This window comes from Hippichthys cyanospilos, chromosome 2 (genome assembly GCF_059441005.1).
Source record: "Hippichthys cyanospilos isolate Australia breed blue-spotted pipefish chromosome 2, RoL_Hcya_1.0, whole genome shotgun sequence".
Lineage (NCBI taxonomy): Eukaryota > Metazoa > Chordata > Actinopteri > Syngnathiformes > Syngnathidae > Hippichthys > Hippichthys cyanospilos.
In genome coordinates, this window is record NC_142370.1 from 9753672 (window position 1) to 9769471 (window position 15800).

A 15800-nucleotide genomic window follows, 5' to 3' on the forward strand; every position below is an offset into this window, starting at 1 on the left:
TGGTGAACGATTGATTCCCAGCCTTGCGATTGCATGTTTTTACATGAGTCGCAAAATTCAAAACTGATCTTGCAAACGTGTGTGAAACCGCTTACTTCGAGCGTTGGTCTCATTTTGATTCAACACAATGATAATAGGTCTGCTTTTATATGATATGCTTTTATGTGAATAGGTTGGTAATCGATTACTCGTTGATTAATCATATTCCCGCTGTGTAAATAATCATTATATTCTGAAATTACATTAACTGACTGACTTTTATGTCCTTGCAGGAGGTCCGAGAACGGCATCTTTAGGGCAATCATTCCAAAAATACCTGACGGGAGCTCATCTTGGCCATTAAAGAAACGTGTTCAAATTTTCCAGCCATTCAACGGTCTGCAAAACTTGCGGACGGACTTGTTTCAAGCAAACAGAAGCGGACACGAAGGCCGCGCCCGCCACGACGGCGCCATTCCCGGGTCCCGCCCGGCGACTGATGTTTTCACACTTGTGTGGAAGACTGCTATTTCTGCACACAGCCACACAACTCAATTATTCATTGTGAATGCTGGCGCACTCAGTTTACCTCTGGAAGGGATGGAGCAGGGTGTGTCTCGCACGTGGCCCGTATCTTCCCAGCGCAACGCAACATCACAGAAGAAGAAGAAGAAGCGTCAGCGTGCGACGGGAGGAGGAGGCAAGGAGCTGTCATAAACACGCAGTCAAAACCAGATGAAGCCGAAGGAGCGCATCAAAAAGCAGAGGCAGGAAACGGGAACAAGCGGCCGAGAAAAATGAACTCTCAAACACCAGCGCAATTCTCTCAGCAGACTGATATCAGATGCACGCAACCTTGCCCAAGAGGACGACGCTTCATTCAGGGTAACGAATAGAGGATCACTTTTGAGGCTATGATGATTCATTTAGTTCCATTGATGGCGATAGTTGTCAAAGATCTTTTTGACTAGACAGGCAACAAATAAGTTAACTGATTCACAGCCTGCCCAGTTAAAATTGATGTCTATAGTTGCCATTGGCAGTGAATGAGTTAATAATCATTGTGACAAGAGGTGATGCCAGTTATGTATTTACCAAGTTGCACTGTACTCTAAAATGGGCGCATATAACAACTCCTCAAATGTATTGCTTTATTCCAATAGAAGTAACCAGGCTAAAGTAACTTTTCAAATCTGCCGAAAAGTTTTTTTGTCGAATAAAATTTCTAATACAATCACTCTTATGTAAATAGTGTATTATATATGAGGTATATTATTTATAAGTGAAGTCTTGAAATAAAACACAATCCAATTTTTTTCCAACAATAAGTCCTATTCAGTTCTACTGATTTAGACATGGCAATTTGATTAATATTGTGTTATTGGGATATAGATCAAGCATGGTTTATGCTTGCTCCATGCATCAAAATGACATAATTTCGTCAACCACGCCCCTCCACACGGAGTCCGAGTGAGCCTGATTTTCCATAATGAGTACCTTCTGAAATTCCTTCAGCGTGGAAAATATAGCGGACGAACTATTGCTTATGGAAGTTCGTTGGTACAGACACCTTAATGATTCGTCTGAAAAGGACTACGTGACCTAAATACCGTAAACAACTCCTGGCGAGCACGTACACTAGGAAGAGAGATGAGGAGTCTGTTAAAAAAAACACTTAGAAAAACTGTTAAAAAAATAATTTAGATCGTTTGAATTTACTCTCTACCTCTGTTATAGAGTAGTGTTGTTTATATGTTGTGGACTCCATTTACTGCCACTTTAAGTATGGGAGAATAGTATGTCTCTTTTCCGCGTGAAGCGTTCAGGTATCGAGTATAAACTAAGCTTCAGGCAAAATCTGCTTGTTTCATATCCGTCTCAGGGGGCAGCAATTTTGCATCTTGCTCTCTGCCAAAAATAACATTATGTTTAAACTGATGGCGTTGCATAGAACATATTAAATATTTGGGTTGACTTCCCTTTTAAAGGGACAGTGTGTCATCTTGAGAGGTACGATGTAGGAAATTTAGTTGTATAACAAAAATGCAGCATGCACACCACGGTGTCTCAGAGAAGTGCAAGTGCAAATGTCAAATTTAGGAATGCAAACCATTTTTTATTTCCTCTCCTTTGTGTTTTTATTTGCGAATTGCATGCAAAACAGAAAATCTGTTGGCTGAACACTAGCTTTGAATTACATATGTGAAGTTTTCCTCCTTGAGCTTTCCGTAGCTATAAGAACCATAATGGTCTCCATCTGATGCCTCCCTTGTAATATAATCAGTGATTAACTAGACTTACGATTATATAAAAACAAAACAAAAAAAGTTGATGTGATGGAACACATTATTTGCATGTATTTGAAAATTGGAGTGAGTTTTTGAAAGGAACCTTTATGTTCATCACTAAATATGACTTTTTTTTCTTCTACGTGCACAAACAAGAATAACCCTCTCCAATCTTTAATCTACTATAAATATACTTCCCGTGTGATTGTTTTTCGCAGGTGCATTGGACCTTTTTCCATCCATCTCTAGACTAACACCGAGCATGAAAAAAATGCACACACACATCCAGCACTGACACAATCTGTGACACTTCTATCAGCCTGTGCCGCGGCTGCCCATATTTCCCCGAGGAAAAATGCTGGGAGCGAATTGGACCACTTACAGACGGCGACACCTCTGCGCGATCGTTTTTGCACAGCACTCTTTGCATCATCTTTAGTGTTTGTGACTTACTCTCACATGGATAAAAACATGCCGGCGCAAAAAGGTAATCATCTAACAAATGCACAGTTTCTGAGAGAGGAAGTCAACGCTTAGAAGTACTGTTGGGTTGTCATCCTGTTCCACCACACCTGCAAGCGTACTTTCAAGCGCGTGCATCAAATCGTAACAGAAAGCGGTGCATTTAGGTGCACGCGTCTCGGGCCGACATCAACCTGAGACACACCCCTAACGTGCCTCACTTGTGCATTCACAGCTCGCCAAACGACTGTCTAATAAAGCGCTCTCGCATTTCCATGTGAAAGGGGCGATTCCATGCGCAAGGGGGAGCCTTATCGTGGCCGCGCAGACGTCACAAAGCTCCCCAGCTTCCATCTGGGAGTTTCATCGATTTGATCCAGCCGTTAAAGGCTGCTCAGTCAACAATGGCAGCTTATGGAAAAACCATTACTTGGGATGAATTGTGAAATGTTAAGCGACTTGCAGGTGTGAAATGCTCTCTGCAACCGCGATACACACGCAGATTCACGAAAAACCCAAGAAAGCTGTGCGGGGTTTAGCTCAATCAAGTACGCAGGCTCCTACTAAGATGAGTCATGCTGCCTTTCTTTGTGCGTCGTGTTCAAGGCCACCTACAGAGGATATAAAAAGTCTACACACCCCTGTTTGAATGGCAGATTTCGTGATGTAAAAAAATGAGGCCAAGAAAAATCATTTCTAAACTGTTTGCACTGTTGTTGTGACCAGAAGGAACATTTTTAAAAAGTACTTGAAAGGTAGAGTTAAAATAAACAACTATATGCGTAATAACTTCCCCTGTTGCAAATACATTTTTTTTCCCCTCAATTCAGTTGTTTGGGTTAGCATATAGAGCACATGAGCAGTTGAGGATCTTCTACAATGATGTATCTTGGTCTCATTTTTTATAACACCTCGCATTTGAATAGGGGTGTGTCGATATTTTACATACACTTTCCACTTGTGCACAGGTTGAATTTATTGATCTTGCAAATAGATTATGACATTATGTCAACCTTTTTTTCGATCATGTACCAAATGTGAACTATGTTTTCAACCAATTACCCCTTTAACTGTGAAGCACTTTTGGATGAAAAAGCTCATCTGCCGAAAAATTGTATCACTAATGACAATGCATTTGCAAAGAGTCTCTATAACGTAGTTTAGCAATAATTTGCTTTGTGTTCCAATTAATTTGCTTTTAATCAGAAATTAAAATATACTCATGTCACAGCACAAATTAAATCCTGTTAAAACTTCACATACCTGATGAAGGGCCTTCACTTTCCCCCAGCGGTACTTGTAAACTGATTTGAGAAATGCTGCAATATACCACCCACAGAATTCAATGCTGTGGTCACAGGTAACAAATTGGAGCCTGCAGTATTACGATCCTTTTTCAGCTATTTGGCCAAGAAAAAAAATTACAAATGATAAACAACTGCAAGTATTTGTCCAATTTATGAGTGTTGCTGCTGCTGCTGTATATGCAATTTGGTGTTAGAATTAAGCTAATGGATGTCAAAGGGATGTGGTTGTTTTATTTGCACAAGGTGTAATAACCTTTGTTTTATATTGAGTGTCAAAAAAAATATGTAAATAGATTAAATAATTTTCATTTCAAGGAATTGTTAACAAAATGGATATGCTGCTTGTTGTCAAGAATGTTTAACATGTGCTCATAGATGTTCTGAAAAAGAATTAATAAAATGTGTCAACCGTATTCTCATAATTTCCTTCTGTTTTTTTCAGTCATTGGTTTTATATATATATATATATATATATATATATATATATATATATAAAAATGTGTATATATATATATATATATATATATATATATATATATATATATATATATATATATATATATATATATATATATATATATATATAAATGTGTGTGTGTGTGTGTGTGTGTGTGTGCGTGTGTGTGTGTGTGCGTGTGTGTGTGTGTGTGTGCAATTATATATGTATAAGTATAGATTATGTAAACTCATGGTATGTGACTTCAGATGAAGACTAAATCACTTTAATTATTTCCAATGTACACATGCAACAGATTTCATTAAAACATAATTACTACATATATTTAATGATTTAAATGATATCATTTGAACACTGCATTAGGGTGTCTCAGTGTATTTCTGGCAATGAGCTAGCAATGAAGGAAATGTCACTGATATGTGTGTTTTTGTGTGTGTGAAACTGTCTGGTCTAACCGTGTTAATACAGCATAGTGCAGGACGCAACTAATTAATATAGCGCAAAGTCCCGTAATTGGGTTAGCAGAGATTTGGTGAAAGCTACCATGTCGACAGAACACATCTTGGTATTGATCAAATGACTTAATGCAGAGACAAACACAGCAGGTGCTTTCGCTGAACAAGTGTGAGCATAGTACAACACAAGCAATCCACTTGGGAGCTCAGCTCTTCTGTGTCATGCATAAATATAAAAATGTAGATTTAGAAAAAAAGAAGAAAAAATAGGTGGAGATCATTTCTTGATGACATACTTATCTGTTTGCTGGTTATATGTCTCACTTCTGCAAGTGATATGGTATTTCAGATTAAGCATTCATTCAACAAAAAGAAAGGTGACGTGTGAGGAGTTGGTGGGATATAAGTGTGAAACAAGTCCTTGAGTAGTTAGAGTTCTTCGGTTTACAAAATTCTTGAGGCAATTTTAATGTACACCGTCAGAAAGAAGTCAAGATAACCGCAGAAATGACTGTTCATGCTATGCATGTAAGTAACATACCGCCAAAACTGTTAGGCCAACTTCAAAATAAACCGCAGCTTCTCAAATATATGGTTGTTCCTAGACTTTAATTTTGGAGAACTCAAACAACATTGCCTCATCACCGCACACACGTTGCCTCAAATCAAGTTCAATTGCTTTTCATGCTAATTAATTTTGGTTAAAAAAAAAAAAATCTTGCTGACATGGTATTACACGGTGACTGTTTCTAGCGAGTGGTTAGCACATCGCAAAAAAGGCTAATTCAAATGTGCAGATTTAGCCAGTGAAAATCGCTAGTGTGGTTCTGATGACACTTAGTTAGAAAAAAATGTGGAGATTTGTCCAAAATCTTAAGAGTTGTTTTTCTAAAATCTCACTGATTTCTTTTAATCTCTCTAATGTCTCTAGTGTAACATTTATTTTAAGTAAAAAAATGTTGATTATATAAAATTGAAGAAGGTGAATGTTTTATTAGGTGTAAAAATGTTATCTCTTCTGTATTCATAATAGCTCGTTCACCAAGCAATAAATAGATTAATTTAGTTTTATTCAAAAACTTTTCAGCAGCAGCAGGACAACCGAATGCTAAAATATTTGATAGCTGCCACCCTAGTGGAATTTTAGCAGGTTAAATGGTATTTTGCTGCGCTCTTTTTCCACAGTAATATGATCTGATTGAAGGTGTGAGGTTCAAATCTGCTATGGGAGTGAGTACTAAATAAATATTTTTTTTTTCAAAGTTTTAAGGCGCCAAGAAATCTTCACCCCAGTTGTGTCACTTTGCTTTCCGACTTAACACAATCTGCTTCCTCCGAAAATAGCTGAGTGCTTCTCTGAAGCGAGCTTTTGGCTCACCACTGTGATTGACAGTTATGGTAGCGTGCAGGGAAACAAAAAAGAGCACAGTATCTACACTGTGACAAGACTACTAAGTCACTACTGGATCTGCAAATTCATTTTGTGTGATGTTACTGCTATGCTGCATGCTAAAAAAAGAGGCGAACAAATGACGGGACGGTTGGAAGATCACACGTGACTCACATGACACTTAACCTGACACGCCAGATGGCTTGTTGCACAAAACCACGAGTTCTTATACAAATCCATACCAGAAAGAGCTACTCAGAATTGTTTTAAAAGTGAGACAGGAAGAATAACAAAAACTCAGATGAGTTAAGTCGGTTGAGTATTTTTAGAATGGGATGTTCTAATGATGAGCCTATTGATTATTCAAATAGGACAGAAATTGAGTGACTTATTACTAACATACGTATTTATATATTTATGTATTTTAGCTGCAGGGTGGCTTGTCACGCTCATAAAAAAATCTGGGCAAAATATTTTACCAACAGCATCGGAGAACTAGTGACTCAGGTACCGGGCGGGGGCCATTGTCTTTGAGTTCCTGGCAACTTGTACCAAATGTTGACAGAGCCAATGGTGCATAACCAAAGCATTTAAATTACACAAAAAGACCACCACAGACAATAATTACCATAAATCAATGTGCAGGCGGCATTAATCTTACATACTATTATTGATGCGACTATATGCTACAATTAGCTGGAGTCATGAATACATTTGAAAAAGTGTTAGTTGTCCCTCTGAGCTGAGGGGACACTCACATGCAAACCAAACTGTTTGATCGGGTTTCAAAAGCCTTTCCATTAGTTAGCGTTGTAGTGTGAGTGACAACACTCAATGGTGAGTAGGCCAACTGACAGATGAGGACAACAAAGCATCATGATTTAATTTTTTTGATGAAATATGTTGATAAATATCCAAGTGAATGATGATTTATTGATTCTGAAAAAATAGTCGTTTTTTCTCCTCAGTCCATACAATTTCTGTTCACTAGGGGTCTGTGGCTGATTGTTTTAGTAATTGTATTGTAATTACAAAAAGTCTGCTTACATTAAAGGCGCATTGCGGAAATTCAAATGTTCAAAATACATAATTTCCATAGTCCATAGTCACAGCAACATTTTCAATAAGCCTATTTAGGCACTAACAATAGTCTGAACCCGAGTTGCAGACTCAGACGATGCATTCGAGGAATTTGGAAAGTCGTATTTTTTCCACTTTGATTGACCGCATAGCATTTTGCATTTTGCAAACGTAAACAACAAAGAAGGCTGATGGTAATAAAATGTTTTTGAAAAGTTCAGGTCCTTTTTTTTCCATCTTTGCAACTCAAACCTCCCAGTTCAAAGGTGTGTTGGAGTGCACTTTTCCTACAAGTCAGAAATGTCCAACCTTCCACTTTCCTCTGATATATCGTAAGACAAGAGTAAATATCATTGATCGCTTTTATCAAAAGGGAAGAGAAAAAGTATACATGTGTGATAAATAGCTATCATAGCACCAACTATCAAGGTACGAGTGTTCCATCAATGTTGCAATTACACGTAAGGCCTGAAGATGTCATTGTTTTACAAACATGGAACTTCATTAATGCACTTTAAAGGACTACAGAAATAAGACAATATTTACTGGTGCAAGGCTGATATTAAATGGATTTAAACCATTTGGAACTAAAGTAGGTCTCAAATCAACAAATGGATTATCAAAAATGGTTGATTAATTTGATAATCGACTTGCTGTCGATTCATGGATTCAATGTTGCAGCTCCAATCATAATCCTTATGTTCGACTTTGTTGCTGGGACTTTAGCTTTAAAAAATGTATCTTGGCCTGGTGAGTGACATGATGCCAACAGGTGAGAGTGCAAAATTAGGTGGCTCTTAGTCTGCTTGTTGTTACTCTTATTTTGTGTTCTCACTTCTTCATGAAAGCGAATGAAAGTGGCTCGATGTGAAAACCAAACCAATCAGAAAACCGATAGAGTGTGACGCAAGTCCTCCTGGGAAATAGATCTGAAACGGGATAAAGCATCTTCAAGCAGATGTTTTGATACGCTCTGAAGTCGTCCTTCAAGACGAAGGCAGCCTCTGGGGTGGAGTTCACTTGATGCGATCCCACTTTCAGAAAGCCACTCTTATTAAGCATCACATCTAAAAGCCGGCAGATTCTCTTACTAAACCGATCGATACGGAAGCCGTCTCTCTGGGGGACACCTCGACTCCACCCTTCCTGCAACTTTGGGCATCGCTACATGGTCAGGATGGAGAAGAGGTGGATCCATTTCTCCACCCTAGACCCAAATGGTAGCGCGTGCAGGTGCAAACAGTCCTCAGAGAGCAAACAAACCGCCTGTTAATGAATAAATAAAGACGGCAGTCAGCATTGAATGCTCCGCTGTCCGCTTCAGCTCATACAACTCGATGACAGTCCGAGGAATCGATAAGAGCAGGTCTTCTGCAAAGGTGGGTTCGCCCGCCTGCTGCTGCTACTGAGACATTTCCTGGAGAGGAACATGCTCCTCATTAATGTTAACGGCTGAACTGGTGCGGAAACAGGGCAAAACATGCAAATGCATTCAGATGGCAAAACAGGCCAACTCATTTTGCGATACAACATAACCCGCTCCCATGTCGGCAGGACTGATAACACTGGGGAACTATTTAAAAAAAAAAAAAAAAAAATCTCTCGAGTTCCATTTTTATGCTGATTCAGACTAAAATCCGAAAGATGAAAAAATTGCTTTTTATCCCTAGCACCTCAATTTTTTTTCCCTCCGTAGCCATAAGCAAAATTCCATAGATTAGCAATGGTAAGTAGAGCTGATTCCACCGACTCATCTTACAGCTATTTGACAAATTGTTTGCATACTCACAATCGAGACAGTGCTGTGAGGTGTGTGCAGCTCCCAAAATGTCAGTACTAACAGGATATGCAAACAGAAATCTAGCATATTTGCAATGAAAATGTTTTGTGCTGTCTTTTCTCTGAATCTTGTAACTTGGAGCGTCCTGATCCAATATTGATATTGGCCCAATATCAGAAAAAAAATACTATCAATACCTGCAAACAGAAATCTAGCAAAATAGCAAAAAACATTGATTCAGACTCTTCTGAAGTAGACTTAACTTTTTTTTTTCCCAATTCAAAGAGTACAATTAGTTTTTTAAGCGTTATTGGGGTTATTTCCTAGGATCATTCAATTTATTTTGTTTTTATTTTATTCGAGTGCAGTATAGTTTCATGTGACTTCAAGTAACCCAAATGTTTGGGATAAACGATTCATATTTGATCATATTTACTGTTGTTGTCTAATGCCCAGTGTTTGAATAGTATCACTTGATCAAGTCTCCTAACACTTCATACTGAACAATAAATCATCCCTGCTGATATCGTATCGGATTGGTGATGGACAGTACTTTTATTTTACCTCTGCTTGTGTCATCACGTCAACCCCACCAGAGGTGGGCATTTTCCACATTTTTGCTAGTCCGTCATTCATTGTTGATCTACAGAACAGGCGTTTGTCAGGGACAGACCAAAAGCAAGTTCTTCATTCGTCGACGGACTGCCCACCTCTGCCGACGAATGATTAATGCAATGACAGACAAAAAGCCACTTTCAATCAAGGCAAAACGGTCAGTGACAGAACGATGGACTGCCCAGCATTGTAAAATGATCCCTATGTTCCGAGCTCAGTTTTGGAATCCACACCCAAAACTGACTTAAACAACTGTCAGACCCATCAAGAAAAAATTTCTTCCCCAGTGTAATTGCTTCATCTCTTCATTCTAAAACACACCACTCCAAACAACATGTTCAGTGATAGAAATTGAACATTGTTGTGTTTACTCTCACTACAAGTGGCAACCGAACAAATAAAACGAGCCAAAAACAAAGGTGTGTTTAAGCTTCTCTGCAGAGCAGCAGCCGGAAGGCACTGTTGCCCTATATAAACAAGAATATTTAAATCCCTCCAAATTTGAGTGGGTAAACTCGCAAATGCATCTGTGGAAACTTTTGTGCACCTCCTTTCTGAGCGCTGAAAATGAAGTCTGATCACACATTCCGCGGAATTGCTTTTATTTTCAGCAGCGCTGAATCTTGTTTTGCACCGGGGAGGCGATCGATGCACACTCACAAGACCAAATGAAAAGACCACAAGTATAATATGACTGGGATGTTTGCTTTGTTGGGATACTTTCTTTCACATCAGATTGTCTGACGAAGACTTGCCTTCTGCGTTAAAGCCTCGAACGCAGGACACCAGCGGTACAGTGGGAATAAAAGGAAATTACGAGGTACAAATTGCTTTGAAACTGCAAATACGTAAACAGATTAAAAAAAATACTCTCAAGTGAGAAGTGATCCAACTCATAAATTCATAAAATAGAATGCTAATGAATTGGATTATTTTAAGATGGCCAACAACGCCAAATGAGTGTTTTTAGTAAAAACACACAACACAAATGTCATTGCCATCAGCTGTTCCCGAGTTGCTACCTTCATGTGGAAAAAGTGTGGCTTAAGCCCCGAGGTAGCTAACAATTAAGCCAGACGGAGAACACGAGGTGCCACAAAGCCAAAGCAAAACAGCCCAGGTTGTCGTGTCAAATAAAATGCACGTCGGCCATCTTTTAAACAGGAAGGCATGTTGCGGCCAGATAAAGGATGTGAAAGCCACCCGGTGGTGGATGGATGCAAATGATAACGATTTCTATGATGTCATATTCTTTTTGGAGAACAGCTGTCCCACTGCTGCATCCGCTGGCTAGCCCATCATGACAGCGGCTTATAACAATTGACACCTACCTCAGGCTCACATTCACCAAAAGGGTGTTATCCATTTCCTGTACTTTCTCAGTTGAAGAGCAATTATGACAAGAGAGGACAATAAAGCACATTCCCATTTATCAGTCCTATACATCTAAAATTTTTCCGAGTTTCCAATATAATGACTTGTGTTAAGATAATGCAAACAAAACAGATATAACCTTAATTGTATTATTTGTTTGATGAAATTAAAAGTAACGGATTCTCAATTATGTTTGTGAAGTGCTCTATGATGTATGTGACACAAGTGTATGCTGTCAGTTGCAATTTTACATAGTATTGACTGTGCGTGATTGAGATGAGGTGATATTAAAAGTTGAATAAAAGGGGAAGTCAACACAACAGTTTTCATGACCATAAGATTCTATGCGCCCCCACTAGTCTTAACATGGCATTTTCATTAATATTGCAGAGGCGGAATATGAATTGAGTAGCTAAATCCATCCATTTCAACTTACTGTATATCACGGAGGCAGCCATTTTGCCAAACAGCTCACCTGTTTACGGAGGTTAGTCATGTCACATTCTTTTGCTGAGCCATGACTCGTTGTTACCTGAGCCCTCAGTAATTGTGATGGCATATCTAGTCAACAGCAAGAGGCAAAATGGCCACCCCCTGAGATGGGGAAGAAACGGGTAGATTTTGCTGTTTAATTCTTAGTCAAAAAACACAATATTAATCATAATACTTTGATTGGACTAGTGGGGTTACATAGAGCATATAATTGTAAAATAAAATATTTGGGTTGACTTCCACTTTAAGTCGGTTAAAAATCCTCACAGAAGGCCCAGGTAGTAATGCAGTGTCTGCTGCAGGTACAGACAATTGTGCTTTTGATTTATTATTTTCATTCCACATCTCTTGTGTCCACAACCACGATATTTATGTTCACTATATTAAAGTGCTCCAACACTCTCGGCCAACTCATGCAACAGAATACGATTTTTTTTTTTTTTTTTTAAAGTGACACTATCAGAGCTTATGATACATGCAGTGGCTGAATTTAATATCTGTTCTCCCCGCTTCTTCACTTGGCCTCTGTATTGCCTCTTTGGCCTCCGCTCAGAATTAATAATTGAGAGCATTTCATGCAGACATGATTCCGTTGCCACAAGCCTGTTGGTCTCCACAGCTATAGCATTTAAGTTGGCCGACTGGCCCGTTGGATGAACTGCACTAACTGTTCTTGCTAGGAAACACCTGTCTGTCTGATCTACCCATATGGATGCGGTGTACATGCAGCAGTTTCATCATTGCACACACAGAAATCAGGAAACAAAGATGTCGTTTTTGCCGACTAAAAGTGGTGCGCAACTGGAACGACATACACCACACTTGGGCTGAGGGAAAAAGTTGACCAAGTCAGGTAAGTATACTAAAAATTGGTCACCTAAAAATATCCTCCTCTAAGTTCCTCTGGAACTGTATTTGAGTCTCCGTTTTTCTAAATGGAAATTTCTTGCAGACACTGTGTGTCTGTCTGTGTATTGCAATGGCGGCAAGGAAGAAAAAACTACCCCCAAAAACAGAGGTTGTCAGAAATTGGAAATATTTTCGAATTCAAAGAGAGGCAAAAATAAAGTAATATTCCAATTTTTCCAAGGTTAACCTGGCATACCAAAGCAATAATAATAATAATAATAATAATGCCTTACATTTATATGTCACCTTTCATATACCCAAGGCACTTTACAAAGCACAGCACATTCAAACGGTAACAGCCAGTAATTTTGACTGTTGCCGCAGAAACCACCCATATACAAAGACTGGCTCCATTTGCTATCTTGGTGCATTACCAAGTACAGTAGTCGAATGGCTGATGGTATTTCTGTGCTTAGAATCAGATATTGATTTAGTTAGTGGGCTTTCATCAAAGACGACACATGGAGCCTTTCCACAAGAAAGGAAAGAAGGTTGTGAACTTCCCAACAAGCATGAGGACTTGTATTGTTAGACAAAATAAACTGTCACTACAAAAATTTACTGTATAGTGTCTTCGATTTAGGTAAAGGGAAATCAAGCATGAAACGTGTCTAGAAGAAAAAGAAAATGAAAAGGAAGACGTTGTTAATGACCTCATAGTAGCTACCAAGCAGTTCCACTCTCAGGTTTACTCATGGAATACTGTTGAGGCATTGTTTATAAATGACTTTAAGGACACTATTAGTGTGCATGTATAATGTTCAAAAAATGTTATGTATGTAAAAACTAAATGGTAGCTAGTGTTTGTTGACCTTAAATCCAGGCTTGAATAACGCAATCTCACTGTGCACAGACAGTATGCTTGGGAATGACATTGAGGAAAAGTTTTAAATGAAAGAAAAGGTATGTACCAAATACGGCGTCCTGGTACTCATATGAGTAACCCACAAAAAAAAAAAAAAATCATGTGCACCCCTGGTTGAATTCACTCAATTCAGCTCACGTTCAACCAAAGTAGATTATGGGGAAAAAAAAGTCACAAATTTATTTCAAGGAACAATCGATAGGATACGCAATTTGAAAAAGATTCAGTAGCGACGGACATACGCCAACACACACTTGCAAACTTGATCTACATCTACGAGATGAAGACAGCAGGACATGACGGCAAGGAAAAGAGCACTCGGGGTCCTTCTTGCCTCGGGTGTAATAGCGGCAGGGATTGTCCTCTGCCCTGTGGGGAGCATCCGACTTCTCTAACCCTCCAACGACACAAGGCTGACGGCCGCGGTCCGCTTGATGCATGGGAAGAATATCCAGGGAGAGAATTGTTGACATTTAGTACAAGATGCAGGGGGCGCTTGTGCACAACGCGTGGGTGTGCGGCTGCATGCTGCGAACATTATTGCCCGGGATTCCAAGCAGGGGTTGGAGCTTCAGAGCTGACGTGAAAGGTGCAATTCCATGACATTGGTCATCGGAGAGGTAGCCCCAGGAGTGACCCTCGTGCTTCGCTCAACACAAACACTGTAATGAGGTGAAACGGGCAGCACGCGAGATTTTTTGAGGGCTTGGGCGGGGTCCTCTGTCTGTATTGTACACATGCATATTCTGTCCAACTTTTTTTCCTCCCTCTGCCAACAACGACAGTTCAGTCCAGTTTGGATATTCTGCTTTTCTGTTCTTGCCATTTTCTTGTCATTCTGCACTTCTGGCTCAACAAGCTAAAAAGCAGCCAAAAGAACATAGATTGTGTGCCGTGAGGGGATGAGAAATATCGTGGCCTTCTAATCTCGTGGGATCTGGTAATACCATCGCTAGTATTTACTAGGGCCTGGACTTGTAACCTAAATCCTCAGTTGCTGTCCGCTTACTCTTTAGCCACAACATCCCGAATCCATTCCATTTTAGGATACGTCTGCCAAAAAACACGTCATAGTCCAACAAAGGAAAAATCAAATAAGATCATAATGGTTCATGGGCTGTACTTTATATGCATAATATGATATTTTGACTAAAATGCTTTCAGAAGTCCAGGATTTTATCCCGGATGCGACCTTCCTGGGTATAGTTTGCATGTTCTCCCAATGCCTGTATTGTTTTTCTCCGGGCACTCCAGCTTCCTCCCACATTCACAAAAAATGTATTGAAGGTATATTGGGTGCTCTAAATCATAGGTCTCAATCTCCAGTCCCAGAGGGCCGCAGTCCAAATGTTTTCAATTCTTATTCGCAAGCACACCTGATTCAAATGATTACCTCATCAGCAACTTCTGCAAGACCTAGAAAAATATCTCAATCATTTGCATCAGGTGCGTTTGAGAGAGAAGAATCAAAAACATGCAGGATTGCGGCCCTTGGGGAATGGAGTTTGAGACCCATGCTCTGAATCACAGGTGTCAAACTCCAGTCCTCAAGAGTCGGTATCCTTCATGTTTTCTAACTTTCGCTCTCAAACACACCTGATTCAAATGATTAGCTCATTAGTAAGCTCTGCAGGAAATGAAATTGATCGTAATCATTTGACTCAGTGTTTTTGAGAGCGAAAGTTAGGAAACACGCAGGATACTTGCCCTTGAGGACTGGAGTTTGACAACTGTGCTTTAAATTGTCCTTTGGTGTGATTGGTTGGTGGTCTTTGTGTGCTCTGTGATTGGCTGGCAATCCGCCTACTGCCCAGAGACACCTGGGATAGGCACCAGCATGCCCAGAGACCTTAGTGAGTATGAGTGGCTCAAGGCAACGGATGGATTTTGTCTATAATATATTTTGTGACAACATTATTTCCATAATACCATTGACATCTTTGAATAAAAAAAATTCTGCTTGCTCTCAACTCAAAGTTACACTACATGTGCTCAGGGCTCAGGTGGCAACTAATCACAGCTCAGCTTGCAAACATCACATGACCACACCTAAAACACTGTCATTTATTTGTATTTTTAATAAACGGAACATTCATATCTTATACTGTACATATCTTATGCTATTCAAAGCTTATGCTTGAGTAAGACTAAGTAGTTCCCAACAATTGTAAGCCTGTCTTGTATACCAACTATCCAGCATTTCGTTATCTGTACAAAACAGTGGAGTTTGCATGCTTTCCCCGATCCTGCATGGGTTCTTTCCGGGCACACCTCCCACACTCCAAAAACATGCATGGCACGTGTACTGGACATACTAAATTGTCCTTAGGTGTGATTGAATCCGTGT

General features: G+C 39.5%; 1 protein-coding gene across 3 annotated transcripts in view; it reads right to left on the reverse strand.

Annotated features, from left to right (window-relative positions):
- The window catches only part of LOC148427183 (uncharacterized), a 46114-nt gene that overhangs the window by 24906 nt on the left and 5408 nt on the right, over positions 1–15800 (reverse strand). The window lies entirely within an intron of this gene.